The sequence below is a fragment of the Vigna umbellata genome, chromosome 4, assembly GCF_029865625.1.
Source record: "Vigna umbellata cultivar VRB3 chromosome 4, Vumbellata_1.0, whole genome shotgun sequence".
NCBI classification, from domain to species: domain Eukaryota; kingdom Viridiplantae; phylum Streptophyta; class Magnoliopsida; order Fabales; family Fabaceae; genus Vigna; species Vigna umbellata.
Window position 1 is genome coordinate 68,329,158 of NC_142168.1, and position 20,725 is coordinate 68,349,882.

Below are 20,725 nucleotides of genomic sequence, written 5' to 3' on the forward strand. Positions count from 1 at the left end.
GTCCACTTCCTCCACTTCGTCCACTGCGTCGACTTCGCCGACTTTGTCCACTGCGTCGACTTCGCCGACTTCGTCCACTTCGTAAACTTTGTCAACTTCGTTCACTTCATCCACTTCCTCCACTTCGTGCACTTCCTCTACTTCCTCCACTTCCTCCACTTCGTCCACTTCCACCACTTCGTCCGCTTCCTCCACTTCCCCCACTTTGTCCACTTCGTCCACTTCGTCAACTTCGTCCACATATTCCACTTAGTCCACTTCGTCCAATTCGTCCACTTCGTCAACTTCGTCAACTTCGCCAACTTCCTCCACTTTGTCCACTTCGTCCACTTCTTTCGCCTACTTTGTACACTTCGTCAAGTTCGTCAACTTCATCCACTTCGTCCTCTTCGTCCACTTCCCCCACTTCCTCCACTCCGTCCACTTCGTCCACTTCGTCGACTTCATCCACTTCGCCCACTTCGTCCATTTCCTCAACTTTCTCCACTTCCTCCACTTTGTCCACTTCGTATCATTTGTCCACTTTGTCCAATTCATCCACTTCGTCAACTTTGTTCACTTCGTCGACTTCGTCCACTTCGTCAACTTCGTCCACTTCGTCCTCTTCGTCCACATCCTCCACTTCCTCCACTTCGTTCACTTCGTCCACTTCGTCAACTCCGTCAACTCCGTCCACTTCGTCGACTTCGTCCTCTTCGTCCACTTCGTCCACTTCGACCACTTCGACCACTTCGACCACTCCGTCCACTTCCTCCACTTCCTCCACTTCCTCCACTTCCTCCACTTCGTCAACTTTCTCAACTTCGTCCATTTCGTCCACTTCGTCAACTTCGTCCACTTGCTCCAGTTGCTCCACTTCGTCAACTTCGTCCACTTCGTGCACTTCCTCCACTAGGTCAACTTCGTCCTCTTCCTCCACTTCGTTCACTTTGTCTACTTCGTCAACTTCGTCCACTTCATCAACTTCCTCCACTTCCTCCACTACGTCAACTTCGTCCTCTTCCTCCACTTCGTTCACTTTGTCTACTTCGTCAACATCGTCCACTTCGTCAACTTCGTCCACTTCGTCAACTTCGTCCACTTCGTCAACTTCGTCCACTTCATCAACTTCGTCCACGTCGTTCACTTCGTCCACTTCGTCCACTTCCTCCACTTTGTGCACTTCCTTCACTTCCTCCACTTCCTCCACTTCGTCCCCTTTCTCCACTTCGTCCGCTTCCTCCACTTCGTCAACTTCGTCCACTTCCTCCACTTCCTCCACTTCGTCCGCTTCCTCCACTTCGTCAACTTCGTCCACTTCGTCCCCTTCGTCCACTTGTCCACTTTCTCCACTTCGTCCACTTCCTCCACTTCCTCCACTCCGTCAACTTCGTCAACTTCCTCCACTTCGTCCACTTCCTCCACTTCGTCCAGTTCGTCCACTTCCTCCATTTCGTCCACTTCCTCCTCTTCCTCCGCTTCGTTAACTTCGTCAACTTCGGCAACTTCATCCACTTCGTACGTCCACTTCGTCAACTTCGTCCACTTCGTCATCTTCGTCAACTTCGTCAACTTTGTCAACTTCGTCCATTTTGTCCACTTCCTCCTCTTCCTCCTCTTCGTCCACTTCCTCCACTTCCTCCACTTCCTCCACTTCCTCCGCTTCGTCAACTTCGTCCTCTTCTTCCACTTCGTCCCTTTCGTCCAATTTGTCCACTTCGTCCACTTCGTCCATTTCGTCCACTTCGTCAACTTCGTCCATTTCGTCAACTTCGTCCACTTCGTCCACTTCCTCCTCTTCCTCCGCTTCGTTAACTTCGTCAACTTCGTCAACTTCTTCCACTTCGTTCGTCCACTTCGTCTACTTCGTCCACTTCGGCATCTTCGTCAACTTCGTCCACTTTGTCCACTTCCTCCTCTTCCTCCTCTTCGTCCACTTCCTCCACTTCCTCCACTTCCTCCACTTCCTCCGCTTCGTCAACTTCGTCCTCTTCTTCCACTTCGTCCCTTTCGTCCAATTTGTCCACTTCGTCCACTTCGTCCACTTCGTCCATTTCGTCCACTTCGTCAACTTCGTCCACTTCGTCAACTTCGTCCACTTCCTCCACTTCTTCCACTTCATTCACGTCGTCAACTTCTTCAACTTCCTCCACTTCGTCCAATTCGTCAAATTTGTCCACTTCGTCAACCTAGTCCACTCCGTCAACTTTGTCCTCGTTGTCCACTTCCTCCACTTCCTCCACTTCGTCAACTTCCCCCACTTCCTTCACTTCGTCCAGTTCGTGAACTTCGTCCACTTCGTCAACTTTCTCCACTTCGTCAACTTTGTCCACTTCGTCCACTTCGTCAACTTCATCCACTAGCTCAACGTCCTCCACTTCCTCCACTTCGTTGACTTCGTCCACTTCATCCACTTCGTCCAATTTGTCCACTTCCTCCAACTGATCCACTTCGTTGACTTCATCCACTTCGCCCACTTCGTCCATTTCCTCAACTTTCTCCACTTCCTCCACTTTGTCCACTTCGTATCATTTGTCCACTTTGTCCAATTCATCCACTTCGTCAACTTTGTTCACTTCGTCGACTTCGTCCACTTCGTCAACTTCGTCCACTTCGTCCTCTTCGTCCACATCCTCCACTTCCTCCACTTTGTTCACTTCGTCCACTTCGTCAACTCCGTCAACTCCGTCCACTTCGTCGACTTCGTCCTCTTCGTCCACTTCGTCCACTTCGACCACTTCGACCACTTCGACCACTCCGTCCACTTCCTCCACTTCCTCCACTTCCTCCACTTCGTCAACTTTCTCAACTTCGTCCATTTCGTCCACTTCGTCAACTTGCTCCACTTGCTCCACTTCGTCAACTTCGTCCACTTCGTGCACTTCCTCCACTACGCCAACTTCGTCCTCTTCCTCCACTTCGTTCACTTTGTCTACTTCGTCAACTTCGTCCACTTCATCAACTTCCTCCACTTCCTCCACTACGTCAACTTCGTCCTCTTCCTCCACTTCGTTCACTTTGTCTACTTCGTCAACATCGTCCACTTCGTCAACTTCGTCCACTTCGTCAACTTCGTCCACTTCGTCATCTTCGTCCACTTCATCAACTTCGTCCACGTCGTTCACTTCGTCCACTTCGTCCACTTCCTCCACTTTGTGCACTTCCTTCACTTCCTCCACTTCGTCCCCTTTCTGCACTTCGTCCGCTTCCTCCACTTCGTCAACTTCGTCCACTTCCTCCACTTCCTTCACTTCGTCCGCTTCCTCCACTTCGTCAACTTCGTCCCCTTCGTCCACTTGTCCACTTTCTCCACTTCGTCCACTTCCTCCACTTCCTCCACTCCGTCAACTTCGTCAACTTCGTCCACTTCGTCCACTTCCTCCACTTCGTCCACTTCGTCCACTTCCTCCATTTCGTCCACTTCCTCCTCTTCCTCCGCTTCGTTAACTTCGTCAACTTCGGCAACTTCATCCACTTCGTACGTCCACTTCGTCCACTTCCTCCAACTGATCCACTTCGTCAACTTCGTCCACTTCCTCAACTTCCTCCTCTTCCCCCACATTGTCCACTTCGTCGACTTCGTCAACTTCATCCACTTCGTCAGCATCCTCCACTTCGTCCACTTCGTCCACTTCGCCAACTTCGTCAACTTCGTCCACTTAGTCCACTACCACCATTTCGTCCACTTCGTCAACTTCATCCACCTCGTCCACTTCGTCAACTTCCTCCACTTCCTCCACTTCCTCCACTTCCTCCACTTCGTCCACTTCCTCCACTTCATCCACTTCATCCACTTCCTCCACTTCCTCCACTTCCTCCACTTCCTCCACTTCGTCAACTTCCTCCACTTCCTCCACTTTGTCCACTTCCTCCAGTTCCTCTACTTCGTCCACTTCGTCCAATTCCTCCACTTCCTCCTCTTCGTCCACATCGTCACCTTCTTCAACATCGTCAACTTCGTCCACTTTGTCAACTTCGTCCGCTTTCAATTTCGTCATCTTCGTCCTCTTCCTCCACTTCGTTCACTTCCTCCACTTCGTCCACTTCCTCCAATTCGTCCACTGCGTCGACTTCGCCGACTTTGTCCACTGCGTCGACTTCGCCGACTTCGTCCACTTCGTAAACTTTGTCAACTTCGTTCACTTCATCCACTTCCTCCACTTCGTGCACTTCCTCTACTTCCTCCACTTCCTCCACTTCGTCCACTTCCACCACTTCGTCCGCTTCCTCCACTTCCCCCACTTTGTCCACTTCGTCCACTTCGTCAACTTCGTCCACATATTCCACTTAGTCCACTTCGTCCAATTCGTCCACTTCGTCAACTTCGTCAACTTCGCCAACTTCCTCCACTTTGTCCACTTCGTCCACTTCTTTCGCCTACTTTGTACACTTCGTCAAGTTCGTCAACTTCATCCACTTCGTCCTCTTCGTCCACTTCCCCCACTTCCTCCACTCCGTCCACTTCGTCAACTTCGTCCACTTCATCCACTTCGCCCACTTCGTCCATTTCCTCAACTTTCTCCACTTCCTCCACTTTGTCCACTTCGTATCATTTGTCCACTTTGTCCAATTCATCCACTTCGTCAACTTTGTTCACCTCGTCGACTTCGTCCACTTCGTCAACTTCGTCCACTTCGTCCTCTTCGTCCACATCCTCCACTTCCTCCACTTTGTTCACTTCGTCCACTTCGTCAACTCCGTCAACTCCGTCCACTTCGTCGACTTCGTCCTCTTCGTCCACTTCGTCCACTTCGACCACTTCGACCACTTCGACCACTCCGTCCACTTCCTCCACTTCCTCCACTTCGTCAACTTTCTCAACTTCGTCCATTTCGTCCACTTCGTCAACTTCGTCCACTTGCTCCACTTGCTCCACTTCGTCAACTTCGTCCACTTCGTGCACTTCCTCCACTACGCCAACTTCGTCCTCTTCCTCCACTTCGTTCACTTTGTCTACTTCGTCAACTTCGTCCACTTCATCAACTTCCTCCACTTCCTCCACTACGTCAACTTCGTCCTCTTCCTCCACTTCGTTCAGTTTGTCTACTTCGTCAACATCGTCCACTTCGTCAACTTCGTCCACTTCGTCAACTTCGTCCACTTCGTCAACTTCGTCCACTTCGTCAACTTCGTCCACTTCATCAATTTCGTCCACGTCGTTCACTTCGTCCACTTCCTCCACTTCCTCCACTTTGTGCACTTCCTTCACTTCCTCCACTTCCTCCACTTCGTCCCCTTTCTCCACTTCGTCCGCTTCCTCCACTTCGTCAACTTCGTCCACTTCCTCCACTTCCTCCACTTCGTCCGCTTCCTCCACTTCGTCAACTTCGTCCACTTCGTCCCCTTCGTCCACTTGTCCACTTTCTCCACTTCGTCCACTTCCTCCATTTCCTCCACTCCGTCAACTTCGTCAACTTCCTCCACTTCGTCCACTTCCTCCACTTCGTCCAGTTCGTCCACTTCCTCCATTTCGTCCACTTCCTCCTCTTCCTCCGCTTCGTTAACTTCGTCAACTTCGGCAACTTCATCCACTTCGTACGTCCACTTCGTCAACTTCGTCCACTTCGTCATCTTCGTCAACTTCGTCAACTTTGTCAACTTCGTCCATTTTGTCCACTTCCTCCTCTTCCTCCTCTTTGTCCACTTCCTCCACTTCCTCCACTTCCTCCGCTTCGTCAACTTCGTCCTCTTCATCCACTTCGTCCCTTTCGTCCAATTTGTCCACTTCGTCCATTTTGTCCACTTCGTCAACTTCGTCCACTTCCTCCTCTTCCTCCGCTTCGTTAACTTCGTCAACTTCGTCAACTTCTTCCACTTCGTTGGTCCACTTCGTCTACTTCGTCCACTTCGGAATCTTCGTCAACTTCGTCCACTTTGTCCACTTCCTCCTCTTCCTCCTCTTCGTCCACTTCCTCCACTTCCTCCACTTCCTCCACTTCCTCCGCTTCGTCAACTTCGTCCTCTTCTTCCACTTCGTCCCTTTCGTCCAATTTGTCCACTTCGTCCACTTCGTCCATTTCGTCCACTTCGTCAACTTCGTCCACTTCGTCAACTTCGTCCACTTCCTCCACTTCTTCCACTTCGTTCACGTCGTCAACTTCTTCAACTTCCTCCACTTCGTCCAATTCGTCAAATTTGTCCACTTCGTCAACCTAGTCCACTCCGTCAACTTCGTCCTCGTTGTCCACTTCCTCCACTTCGTCCACTTCGTCAACTTCCCCCACTTCCTTCACTTCGTCCAGTTCGTGAACTTCGTCCACTTCGTCAACTTTCTCCACTTCGTCAACTTTGTCCACTTCGTCCACTTCGTCAACTTCATCCACTAGCTCAACGTCCTCCACTTCGTCCACTTCCTCCACTTCGTTGACTTCGTCCACTTCATCCACTTCGTCCAATTTGTCCACTTCCTCCAACTGATCCACTTCGTCAACTTCCTCAACTTCCTCAAATTCCTCCTCTTCCCCCACATTGTCCACTTCCTCCAGCTGATCCACTTCGTCAACTTCGTCCACTTCCTCAACTTCCTCCTCTTCCCCCACATTGTCCACTTCGTCGACTTCGTCAACTTCATCCACTTCGTCAGCATCCTCCACTTCGTCCACTTCGTCCACTTCGCCAACTTCGTCAACTTCGTCCACTTAGTCCACTACCACCATTTCGTCCACTTCGTCAACTTCATCCACCTCGTCCACTTCGTCAACTTCCTCCACTTCCTCCACTTCCTCCACTTCCTCCACTTCGTCCACTTCCTCCACTTCATCCACTTCATCCACTTCCTCCACTTCCTCCACTTCCTCCACTTCCTCCACTTCGTGAACTTCCTCCACTTCCTCCACTTTGTCCACTTCCTCCAGTTCCTCTACTTCGTCCACTTCGTCCAATTCCTCCACTTCCTCCTCTTCGTCCACATCGTCACCTTCTTCAACATCGTCAACTTCGTCCACTTTGTCAACTTCGTCCGCTTTCAATTTCGTCATCTTCGTCCTCTTCCTCCACTTCGTTCACTTCGTCCACTTCGTCCACTTCCTCCACTTCGTCCACTGCGTCGACTTCGCCGACTTTGTCCACTGCGTCGACTTCCCCGACTTCGTCCACTTCGTAAACTTTGTCAACTTCGTTCACTTCATCCACTTCCTCCACTTCGTGCACTTCCTCTACTTCCTCCACTTCCTCCACTTCGTCCACTTCCACCACTTCGTCCGCTTCCTCCACTTCCCCCACTTTGTCCACTTCGTCCACTTCGTCAACTTCGTCCACATATTCCACTTAGTCCACTTCGTCCAATTCGTCCACTTCGTCAACTTCGTCAACTTCGCCAACTTCCTCCACTTTGTCCACTTCGTCCACTTCTTTCGCCTACTTTGTACACTTCGTCAAGTTCGTCAACTTCATCCACTTCGTCCTCTTCGTCCACTTCCCCCACTTCCTCCACCCCGTCCACTTCGTCAACTTCGTCCACTTCATCCACTTCACCCACTTCGTCCATTTCCTCAACTTTCTCCACTTCCTCCACTTTGTCCACTTCGTATCATTTGTCCACTTTGTCCAATTCATCCACTTCGTCAACTTTGTTCACTTCGTCGACTTCGTCCACTTCGTCAACTTCGTCCACTTCGTCCTCTTCGTCCACATCCTCCACTTCCTCCACTTTGTTCACTTCGTCCACTTCGTCAACTCCGTCAACTCCGTCCACTTCGTCGACTTCGTCCTCTTCGTCCACTTCGTCCACTTCGACCACTTCGACCACTTCGACCACTCCGTCCACTTCCTCCACTTCCTCCACTTCCTCCACTTCGTCAACTTTCTCAACTTCGTCCATTTCGTCCACTTCGTCAACTTGCTCCACTTGCTCCACTTCGTCAACTTCGTCCACTTCGTGCACTTCCTCCACTACGCCAACTTCGTCCTCTTCCTCCACTTCGTTCACTTTGTCTACTTGTCAACTTCGTCCACTTCATCAACTTCCTCCACTTCCTCCACTACGTCAACTTCGTCCTCTTCCTCCACTTCGTTCACTTTGTCTACTTCGTCAACATCGTCCACTTCGTCAACTTCGTCCACTTCGTCAACTTCGTCCACTTCGTCATCTTCGTCCGCTTCATCAACTTCGTCCACGTCGTTCACTTCGTCCACTTCCTCCACTTTGTGCACTTCCTTCACTTCCTCCACTTCGTCCCCTTTCTGCACTTCGTCCGCTTCCTCCACTTCGTCAACTTCGTCCACTTCCTCCACTTCCTCCACTTCGTCCGCTTCCTCCACTTCGTCAACTTCGTCCCCTTCGTCCACTTGTCCACTTTCTCCACTTCGTCCACTTCCTCCACTTCCTCCACTCCGTCAACTTCGTCAACTTCCTCCACTTCGTCCACTTCCTCCACTTCGTCCACTTCGTCCACTTCCTCCATTTCGTCCACTTCCTCCTCTTCCTCCGCTTCGTTAACTTCGTCAACTTCGGCAACTTCATCCACTTCGTACGTCCACTTCGTCAACTTCGTCCACTTCGTCATCTTCGTCAACTTCGTCAACTTTGTCAACTTCGTCCATTTTGTCCACTTCCTCCTCTTCCTCCTCTTCGTCCACTTCCTCCACTTCCTCCACTTCCTCCGCTTCGTCAACTTCGTCCTCTTCTTCCACTTCGTCCCTTTCGTCCAATTTGTCCACTTCGTCCACTTCGTCCATTTCGTCCACTTCGTCAACTTCGTCCACTTCGTCAACTTCGTCCACTTCGTCCACTTCCTCCTCTTCCTCCGCTTCGTTAACTTCGTCAACTTCGTCAACTTCTTCCACTTCGTTCGTCCACTTCGTCTACTTCGTCCACTTCGGCATCTTCGTCAACTTCGTCCACTTTGTCCACTTCCTCCTCTTCCTCCTCTTCGTCCACTTCGTCCACTTCCTCCACTTCCTCCACTTCCTCCGCTTCGTCAACTTCGTCCTCTTCTTCCACTTCGTCCCTTTCGTCCAATTTGTCCACTTCGTCCACTTCGTCCATTTCGTCCACTTCGTCAACTTCGTCCACTTCGTCAACTTCGTCCACTTCCTCCACTTCTTCCACTTCGTTCACGTCGTCAAGATCTTCAACTTCCTCCACTTCGTCCAATTCGTCAAATTTGTCCACTTCGTCAACCTAGTCCACTCCGTCAACTTCGTCCTCGTTGTCCACTTCCTCCACTTCGTCCACTTGGTCAACTTCCCCCACTTCCTTCACTTCGTCCAGTTCGTGAACTTCGTCCACTTCGTCAACTTTCTCCACTTCGTCAACTTTGTCCACTTCGTCCACTTCGTCAACTTCATCCACTAGCTCAACGTCCTCCACTTCGTCCACTTCCTCCACTTCGTTGACTTCATCCACTTCATCCACTTCGTCCAATTTGTCCACTTCCTCCAACTGATCCACTTCGTCAACTTCCTCAACTTCCTCAAATTCCTCCTCTTCCCCCACATTGTCCACTTCCTCCAACTGATCCACTTCGTCAACTTCGTCCACTTCCTCAACTTCCTCCTCTTCCCCCACATTGTCCACTTCGTCGACTTCGTCAACTTCATCCACTTCGTCAGCATCCTCCACTTCGTCCACTTCGTCCACTTCGCCAACTTCGTCAACTTCGTCCACTTAGTCCACTACCACCATTTCGTCCACTTCGTCCACTTCGTCAACTTCATCCACCTCGTCCACTTCGTTAACTTCCTCCACTTCCTCCACTTCCTCCACTTCGTCCACTTCCTCCACTTCATCCACTTCATCCACTTCCTCCACTTCCTCCACTTCCTCCACTTCGTCAACTTCCTCCACTTCCTCCACTTTGTCCACTTCCTCCAGTTCCTCTACTTCGTCCACTTCGTCCAATTCCTCCACTTCCTCCTCTTCGTCCACATCGTCACCTTCTTCAACATCGTCAACTTCGTCCACTTTGTCAACTTCGTCCGCTTTCAATTTCGTCATCTTCGTCCTCTTCCTCCACTTCGTTCACTTCCTCCACTTCGTCCACTTCCTCCACTTCGTCCACTGCGTCGACTTCGCCGACTTTGTCCACTGCGTCGACTTCGCCGACTTCGTCCACTTCGTAAACTTTGTCAACTTCGTTCACTTCATCCACTTCCTCCACTTCGTGCACTTCCTCTACTTCCTCCACTTCCTCCACTTCGTCCACTTCCACTACTTCGTCCGCTTCCTCCACTTCCCCCACTTTGTCCACTTCGTCCACTTCGTCAACTTCGTCCACATATTCCACTTAGTCCACTTCGTCCAATTCGTCCACTTCGTCAACTTCGTCAACTTCGCCAACTTCCTCCACTTTGTCCACTTCGTCCACTTCTTTCGCCTACTTTGTACACTTCGTCAAGTTCGTCAACTTCATCCACTTCGTCCTCTTCGTCCACTTCCCCCACTTCCTCCACTCCGTCCACTTCGTCAACTTCGTCCACTTCATCCACTTCGCCCACTTCATCCATTTCCTCAACTTTCTCCACTTCCTCCACTTTGTCCACTTCGTATCATTTGTCCACTTTGTCCAATTCATCCACTTCGTCAACTTTGTTCACTTCGTCGACTTCGTCCACTTCGTCCACTTCGTCCACTTCGTCCTCTTCGTCCACATCCTCCACTTCCTCCACTTCGTTCACTTCGTCCACTTCGTCAACTCCGTCAACTCCGTCCACTTCGTCGACTTCGTCCTCTTCGTCCACTTCGTCCACTTCGACCACTTCGACCACTTCGACCACTCCGTCCACTTCCTCCACTTCCTCCACTTCCTCCACTTCGTCAACTTTCTCAACTTCGTCCATTTCGTCCACTTCGTCAACTTCGTCCACTTGCTCCACTTGCTCCACTTCGTGCACTTCCTCCACTACGCCAACTTCGTCCTCTTCCTCCACTTCGTTCACTTTGTCTACTTCGTCAACTTCGTCCACTTCATCAACTTCCTCCACTTCCTCCACTACGTCAACTTCGTCCTCTTCCTCCACTTCGTTCACTTTGTCTACTTCGTCAACATCGTCCACTTCGTCAACTTCGTCCACTTCGTCAACTTCGTCCACTTCGTCAACTTCGTCCACTTCATCAACTTCGTCCACGTCGTTCACTTCGTCCACTTCCTCCACTTTGTGCACTTCCTTCACTTCCTCCACTTCCTCCACTTCGTCCCCTTTCTCCACTTCGTCCGCTTCCTCCACTTCGTCAACTTCGTCCACTTCGTCCACTTCCTCCACTTCGTCCGCTTCCTCCACTTCGTCAACTTCGTCCACTTCGTCCCCTTCGTCCACTTGTCCACTTTCTCCACTTCGTCCACTTCCTCCACTTCCTCCACTTCCTCCACTCCGTCAACTTCGTCAACTTCCTCCACTTCGTCCACTTCCTCCACTTCGTCCAGTTCGTCCACTTCCTCCATTTCGTCCACTTCCTCCTCTTCCTCCGCTTCGTTAACTTCGTCAACTTCGGCAACTTCATCCACTTCGTACGTCCACTTCGTCAACTTCGTCCACTTCGTCATCTTCGTCAACTTCGTCAACTTTGTCAACTTCGTCCATTTTGTCCACTTCCTCCTCTTCCTCCTCTTCGTCCACTTCCTCCACTTCCTCCGCTTCGTCAACTTCGTCCTCTTCTTCCACTTCGTCCCTTTCGTCCAATTTGTCCACTTCGTCCATTTCGTCCACTTCGTCAACTTCGTCCACTTCGTCAACTTCGTCCACTTCGTCCACTTCGTCAACTTCCCCCACTTCCTTCACTTCGTCCAGTTCGTCAACTTCGTCAACTTCGTCCACTTCGTCAACTTTGTCCACTTCGTCAACTTTGTCCACTTCGTCCACTTCGTCAACTTCGTCCACTAGCTCAACCTCCTCCACTTCGTCCTCTTCGTCCACTTCGTCCACTTCGACCACTTCGACCACTTCCTCCACTTCCTCCACTTCCTCCACTTCATCCACTTCGTCAACTTCGTCCACTTAGCCGACTTCCTCCACTTGCTCCACTTCGTTCAATTCATCCACATCGTCAACTTCGTCAACTTCTTTCATCCACTTCGTCCACATGGTCCACTTCGTCCACTTTGGGCACTTCGTCCACTTTCTCCACTTCCTCCTCTTCCTAAACTTCCTGCACTTCGTCAACTTTGTCCACTTCCTCCACTTCCTCCACTTCGTTCACTTCGTCCACTTCGTCAACATCGTCCACTTCTTCAACTTCGTCACATTGCTCGTCCACTTCGTCAACTTCGTCCACTTCCTCCACTTCGTCCACCTCGTCCACTTCGTCCACTTTGTCCACTTCGTCAACTTCAACCATTTCGTCCACTTCGTCAACTTCGTCAACTTCGTCCATTCCTCCACTTCCTTTACTTCGTCCACTTCCTCCACTTCGTCCACTTCGTCCACTTCGTGCACTTCCTTCACTTCGTCCACTTCCTCCACTTCGTCAACTTCGTCCACTTCGTCATCTTCGTCCAGTTCGTCCACTTCCTCCACTTCCTCCACTTCCTCCATTTCGTCAACATCTTCAACTTCATCCACTTCGTCTACTTCGTCCACTTCGTCCACTTCGTCAACATCGTCCACTGCGTCAATTTCGTCCACTTCGTCCACTGCCTCCACTTCGTGCACTTCCACCACTTTTTCCGCTTCCTCCACTTCCTCCACTTCGTCCGCTTCGTCCACTTCGTCAACATCGTCAACTTCGTCCACTTCGTTCACTTCGTCCACTTCGTCCACTTGTGCACTTCGTCAACTTCGTCAACTTTCTCAACTTCGTCCACTTCGTCAACTTCGTCCACTTCGTCCACATCGTCCACTTCGTCAACTTCGTTCACTTCGTCCACTTCCTCCACTTCGTCCACTTCTTCAACTTCGTCAACTTCGTCTACATTGTTCGACCACTTCGTCCACTTCGTCAACTTCATCCACTTCGTCAACTTCGTCCACTTCGTCCACTTCGTCCACTTCGTCCACGTCCTCCACGTCCTCCACTTCCTCCACTTCCTCCACCTCGTCCACTTCGTCCACTTCGTCCACTTCGTCAACTTCATCCATTTCGCTCCCTTCGTCCACTTCGTCAACTTCGTCCACTTCCTTTACTTCGTCCACTTCCTCCACTTTGTCCCCTTCCTCAACTTCGTCACTTCCTCAATTGCGTCCACTTCGTCCACTTCGTCAACATCGTCAACTTCGTCCACTTCGTCAACTTCGTCCACTTCCTCAACTTCGTCCACTTCGTCAACTTTGTCAACTTCCTCAACTTCGTCCACTTCGTCCGCTTCGTCAAGTTCGTCCACTTCGTTCGTCCACTTGGTACACTTCGTCAACTTCGTCCACTTCTTCCACTTCGTCCTTTTCGTCGACTTCCTCCACTTCCTCCTCTTCGTTCACTTCGTCCACTTCGTCCACTTCGTCAACTCCGTCAACTTCGTCCTCGTCGTCCACTTCGTCTACTTCGCCCACTTCGCCCACTTCATCAACTTTGTCCACTTCCTCCACTTCCTCCACTTCCTCCACCTCCTGCACTTCCTCTACTTCGTCAACTTCGTCCACTTAATCCAGTTCCTCCAATTCGTTCACTTCGTCCAGTTCTTTCATCCACTTCGTCCACATCGTCCACTTCGTCCACTTTGGCCAGTTCGTCCACTTTCTCCACTTCCTCCACATCCTCGACTTCCTGCACTTCGTCAACTTTGTCCACTTCGTCCACTTAGTACACTTCCTCCACTTCCTTCACTTCGTTCACTTCGTCCACTTCGTCAACTTCGTCACCTTCGTCCACTTAGTCCACTTCCTCCACTTCCTCCACTTCATCCACATCCTCCACTTCGTCCACTTCGTGCACTTCGTCAACTTTCTCAACTTCGTCCACTTCGTCAGCTTCGTGCACTTGCTCCACTTGCTCCACTTGCTCCACTTCATCAACTTCGTGAACTTCGTCAACTTCGTCCACTTCGTCCACTTCCTCCTCTTCCTCCACTTCGTTCACTTTGTCAACTTCGTCAACTTCGTCCACTTCGTCAACTTCGTCAACTTCGTCAACTTCGTCCACTTCGTCATCTTCGTCAACTTTTTGAACTTCGTCCACTTTGTCAACTTCGTCGACTTCGTCCTCTTCGTCCACTTCGTCCTCTTCGTCCCTATCGTCCACTTCCTACACTTCCTCCACTTCGTCCACTTCGTCCAGTTCGTGCACTTCGTCAACTTCTTCCACTTCGTCAACTTCCTGTACTTCGTCCAGTTCATCAACTTCCTCCACTTCGTCAATTTCGTCAAGTTCGTCAACTTCGTCAACATCGTTCACTTCGTGAACTTCTTCCACTTCGTCCGCTTCGTCAACTTCAGCAACTTCGTCCACCTCGTCCACTTTGTGCACTTCCTCCACTTCTTCCACTTCCTCCACTTGCTCCACTTCCTCCAGTTCCTCCACTTCGTCCACTTCGCCAACTTTGTCAACATCGTCCACTTCGTCCACTTCGTCCACTTCGTCCACTTCGTCAACTTCGTCCACTTCCTCCACTTCGTCTGCTTCCTCCACTGTGTCCACTTCGTCCACTTCCGCCACTTCCTCCACTTCCTCCATTTCGTCCACTTCGTCCACTTCGTCAACTTCGTCAACTTCGTCCACTTCCTCCACTTCGTCCACTTCCTCCACTTCGTCAACTTCGTCAAATTCGTCACCTTCGTCCACTTAGTCCACTTCCTCCACTTCCTCCACCTCGTCAACTTTCTCAACTTCGTCCATTTCGTCCACTTCGTCAACTTCGTCCACTTGCTCCTCTTCGTCAACTTTGTCAACTTCGTCCACTTCCTCCACTACGTCAACTTCGTCCTCTTCCTCCACTTTGTTCAATTCGTCCACTTCGTCAACTTCGTCTACTTCGTCAACTTCGTCCACGTCGTTCACTTCGTCCACTTCGTCCACTTCCTCCACTTTATGCACTTCCTCCATTTCCTCCACTTCGTCCCCTTCCTCCACTTCGTCCGCTTCCTCCACTTCGTCAACTTCGTCCACTTCCTCCACTTCCTCCACTTTGTCGGCTTCCTCCACTTCGTCAACTTCGTCCACTTCATTCACTTCGTCCACTTCGTCCCCTTCATCCACTTGTCCACTTTCTCCACTTCCTCCACTTCCTCCACTTCGTCCACTTCCTCCACTTCCTCCACTCCGTCAACTTCGTCAACTTCCTCCACTTCATCCACTTCCTCCACTTCATCCAGTTCGTCCACTTCCTCCACTTCCTCCACTTCCTCCACTTCCTCCACTTCCTCCACTTCCTCCACTTCCTCCACTTCCTCCACTTCCTCCTCTTCCTCCCCTTCGTTAACTTCGTCAACTTCGTCCACTTCGTTCGTCCACTTCGTCAACTTCGTCCACTTCGTCTACTTCGTCATCTTCGTCAACTTCGTCAACTTTGTCAACTTCGTCCACTTTGTCCACTTCCTCCTCTTCCTCCTCTTCGTCCACTTCCTCCACTTCCTCCACTTCCTCTGCTTCGTCAACTTCGTCCTCTTCTTCCACTTCGTCCCTTTCGTCCACTTCGTCCACTTCTTCCACTTCGTCCACGTCGTCAACTTCTTCAACTTCCTCCACTTCGTCCAATTCGTCAAATTTGTCCATTTCGTCAACTTAGTCCAGTTCTTTCCTCTACTTCGTCAACTTCGTCCACATCGTCCACTTCGTCCACTTTTGCCACTTCGACCATTCCCTCCACTTCCTCGGCTTCCTCCACTACCTCCACTTCCTCCATTTCCTCCACTTCCTCCACTTAGCCCCCTTCCTCAATTTCGTCCACTTCCTCAACTTCGTCAATTCGTCAACTTCGTCCACTTCGTCAACTTCTTCCACTTCGTCAACTTCGTCAAGTTCGTCCACTTCCTCAACTTCGTCCACTTCGTCAACTTTGTCAACTTCCTCAACTTCGTCCACTTCGTCCGCTTCGTCAAGTTCGTCCACTTCGTTCGTCCACTTGGTACACTTCGTCAACTTCGTCCACTTCTTCCACTTCGTCCTTTTCGTCGACTTCCTCCACTTCCTCCTCTTCGTTCACTTCGTCCACTTCGTCCACTTCGTCAACTCCGTCAACTTCGTCCACTTCGTCCTCGTCGTCCACTTCGTCTACTTCGCCCACTTCGCCCACTTCATCAACTTTGTCCACTTCCTCCACTTCCTCCACTTCCTCCACTTCCTGCACTTCCTCTACTTCGTCAACTTCGTCCACTTAATCCAGTTCCTCCAATTCGTTCACTTCGTCCAGTTCTTTCATCCACTTCGTCCACATCGTCCACTTCGTCCACTTTGGCCAGTTCGTCCACTTTCTCCACTTCCTCCACATCCTCGACTTCCTGCACTTCGTCAACTTCGTCCACTTCGTCCACTTAGTACACTTCCTCCACTTCCTTCACTTCGTTCACTTCGTCCACTTCGTCAACTTCGTCACCTTCGTCCACTTAGTCCACTTCCTCCACTTCCTCCACTTCATCCACATCCTCCACTTCGTCCACTTCGTGCACTTCGTCAACTTCTTCCACTTCGTTCGTCCACTTCGTCTACTTCGTCCACTTCGGCATCTTCGTCAACTTCGTCCACTTTGTCCACTTCCTCCTCTTCCTCCTCTTCGTCCACTTCCTCCACTTCCTCCACTTCCTCCACTTCCTCCGCTTCGTCAACTTCGTCCTCTTCTTCCACTTCGTCCCTTTCGTCCAATTTGTCCACTTCGTCCACTTCGTCCATTTCGTCCACTTCGTCAACTTCGTCCACTTCGTCAACTTCGTCCACTTCCTCCACTTCTTCCACTTCGTTCACGTCGTCAAGATCTTCAACTTCCTCCACTTCGTCCAATTCGTCAAATTTGTCCACTTCGTCAACCTAGTCCACTCCGTCAACTTCGTCCTCGTTGTCCACTTCCTCCACTTCGTCCACTTGGTCAACTTCCCCCACTTCCTTCACTTCGTCCAGTTCGTGAACTTCGTCCACTTCGTCAACTTTCTCCACTTCGTCAACTTTGTCCACTTCGTCAACTTCATCCACTAGCTCAACGTCCTCCACTTCGTCCACTTCCTCCACTTCGTTGACTTCATCCACTTCATCCACTTCGTCCAATTTGTCCACTTCCTCCAACTGATCCACTTCGTCAACTTCCTCAACTTCCTCAAATTCCTCCTCTTCCCCCACATTGTCCACTTCCTCCAACTGATCCACTTCGTCAACTTCGTCCACTTCCTCAACTTCCTCCTCTTCCCCCACATTGTCCACTTCGTCGACTTCGTCAACTTCATCCACTTCGTCAGCATCCTCCACTTCGTCCACTTCGTCCACTTCGCCAACTTCGTCAACTTCGTCCACTTAGTCCACTACCACCATTTCGTCCACTTCGTCCACTTCGTCAACTTCATCCACCTCGTCCACTTCGTTAACTTCCTCCACTTCCTCCACTTCCTCCACTTCGTCCACTTCCTCCACTTCATCCACTTCATCCACTTCCTCCACTTCCTCCACTTCCTCCACTTCGTCAACTTCCTCCACTTCCTCCACTTTGTCCACTTCCTCCAGTTCCTCTACTTCGTCCACTTCGTCCAATTCCTCCACTTCCTCCTCTTCGTCCACATCGTCACCTTCTTCAACATCGTCAACTTCGTCCACTTTGTCAACTTCGTCCGCTTTCAATTTCGTCATCTTCGTCCTCTTCCTCCACTTCGTTCACTTCCTCCACTTCGTCCACTTCCTCCACTTCGTCCACTGCGTCGACTTCGCCGACTTTGTCCACTGCGTCGACTTCGCCGACTTCGTCCACTTCGTAAACTTTGTCAACTTCGTTCACTTCATCCACTTCCTCCACTTCGTGCACTTCCTCTACTTCCTCCACTTCCTCCACTTCGTCCACTTCCACTACTTCGTCCGCTTCCTCCACTTCCCCCACTTTGTCCACGTCGTTCACTTCGTCCACTTCCTCCACTTTGTGCACTTCCTTCACTTCCTCCACTTCCTCCACTTCGTCCCCTTTCTCCACTTCGTCCGCTTCCTCCACTTCGTCAACTTCGTCCACTTCGTCCACTTCCTCCACTTCGTCCGCTTCCTCCACTTCGTCAACTTCGTCCACTTCGTCCCCTTCGTCCACTTGTCCACTTTCTCCACTTCGTCCACTTCCTCCACTTCCTCCACTTCCTCCACTCCGTCAACTTCGTCAACTTCCTCCACTTCGTCCACTTCCTCCACTTCGTCCAGTTCGTCCACTTCCTCCATTTCGTCCACTTCCTCCTCTTCCTCCGCTTCGTTAACTTCGTCAACTTCGGCAACTTCATCCACTTCGTACGTCCACTTCGTCAACTTCGTCCACTTCGTCATCTTCGTCAACTTCGTCAACTTTGTCAACTTCGTCCATTTTGTCCACTTCCTCCTCTTCCTCCTCTTCGTCCACTTCCTCCACTTCCTCCGCTTCGTCAACTTCGTCCTCTTCTTCCACTTCGTCCCTTTCGTCCAATTTGTCCACTTCGTCCATTTCGTCCACTTCGTCAACTTCGTCCACTTCGTCAACTTCGTCCACTTCGTCCACTTCGTCAACTTCCCCCACTTCCTTCACTTCGTCCAGTTCGTCAACTTCGTCAACTTCGTCCACTTCGTCAACTTTGTCCACTTCGTCAACTTTGTCCACTTCGTCCACTTCGTCAACTTCGTCCACTAGCTCAACCTCCTCCACTTCGTCCTCTTCGTCCACTTCGTCCACTTCGACCACTTCGACCACTTCCTCCACTTCCTCCACTTCCTCCACTTCATCCACTTCGTCAACTTCGTCCACTTAGCCGACTTCCTCCACTTGCTCCACTTCGTTCAATTCATCCACATCGTCAACTTCGTCAACTTCTTTCATCCACTTCGTCCACATGGTCCACTTCGTCCACTTTGGGCACTTCGTCCACTTTCTCCACTTCCTCCTCTTCCTAAACTTCCTGCACTTCGTCAACTTTGTCCACTTCCTCCACTTCCTCCACTTCGTTCACTTCGTCCACTTCGTCAACATCGTCCACTTCTTCAACTTCGTCACATTGCTCGTCCACTTCGTCAACTTCGTCCACTTCCTCCACTTCGTCCACCTCGTCCACTTCGTCCACTTTGTCCACTTCGTCAACTTCAACCATTTCGTCCACTTCGTCAACTTCGTCAACTTCGTCCATTCCTCCACTTCCTTTACTTCGTCCACTTCCTCCACTTCGTCCACTTCGTCCACTTCGTGCACTTCCTTCACTTCGTCCACTTCCTCCACTTCGTCAACTTCGTCCACTTCGTCATCTTCGTCCAGTTCGTCCACTTCCTCCACTTCCTCCACTTCCTCCACTTCGTCCATTTCGTCAACATCTTCAACTTCATCCACTTCGTCTACTTCGTCCACTTCGTCCACTTCGTCAACATCGTCCACTGCGTCAATTTCGTCCACTTCGTCCACTGCCTCCACTTCGTGCACTTCCACCACTTTTTCCGCTTCCTCCACTTCCTCCACTTCGTCCGCTTCGTCCACTTCGTCAACATCGTCAACTTCGTCCACTTCGTTCACTTCGTCCACTTCGTCCACTTGTGCACTTCGTCAACTTCGTCAACTTTCTCAACTTCGTCCACTTCGTCAACTTCGTCCACTTCGTCCACATCGTCCACTTCGTCAACTTCGTTCACTTCGTCCACTTCCTCCACTTCGTCCACTTCTTCAACTTCCTCAACTTCGTCTACATTGTTCGACTACTTCGTCCACTTCGTCCACTTCGTCAACTTCATCCACTTCGTCAACTTCGTCCACTTCGTCCACTTCGTCCACTTCGTCCACGTCCTCCACGTCCTCCACTTCCTCCACTTCCTCCACCTCGTCCACTTCGTCCACTTCGTCCACTTCGTCAACTTCATCCATTTCGCTCCCTTCGTCCACTTCGTCAACTTCGTCCACTTCCTTTACTTCGTCCACTTCCTCCACTTTGTCCCCTTCCTCAACTTCGTCACTTCCTCAATTGCGTCCACTTCGTCCACTTCGTCAACATCGTCAACTTCGTCCACTTCGTCAACTTCGTCCACTTCCTCAACTTCGTCCACTTCGTCAACTTTGTCAACTTCCTCAACTTCGTCCACTTCGTCCGCTTCGTCAAGTTCGTCCACTTCGTTCGTCCACTTGGTACACTTCGTCAACTTCGTCCACTTCTTCCACTTCGTCCTTTTCGTCGACTTCCTCCACTTCCTCCTCTTCGTTCACTTCGTCCACTTCGTCCACTTCGTCAACTCCGTCAACTTCGTCCTCGTCGTCCACTTCGTCTACTTCGCCCACTTCGCCCACTTCATCAACTTTGTCCACTTCCTCCACTTCCTCCACTTCCTCCACCTCCTGCACTTCCTCTACTTCGTCAACTTCGTCCACTTAATCCAGTTCCTCCAATTCGTTCACTTCGTCCAGTTCTTTCATCCACTTCGTCCACATCGTCCACTTCGTCCACTTTGGCCAGTTCGTCCACTTTCTCCACTTCCTCCACATCCTCGACTTCCTGCACTTCGTCAACTTTGTCCACTTCGTCCACTTAGTACACTTCCTCCACTTCCTTCACTTCGTTCACTTCGTCCACTTCGTCAACTTCGTCACCTTCGTCCACTTAGTCCACTTCCTCCACTTCCTCCACTTCATCCACATCCTCCACTTCGTCCACTTCGTGCACTTCGTCAACTTTCTCAACTTCGTCCACTTCGTCAGCTTCGTGCACTTGCTCCACTTGCTCCACTTGCTCCACTTCATCAACTTCGTGAACTTCGTCAACTTCG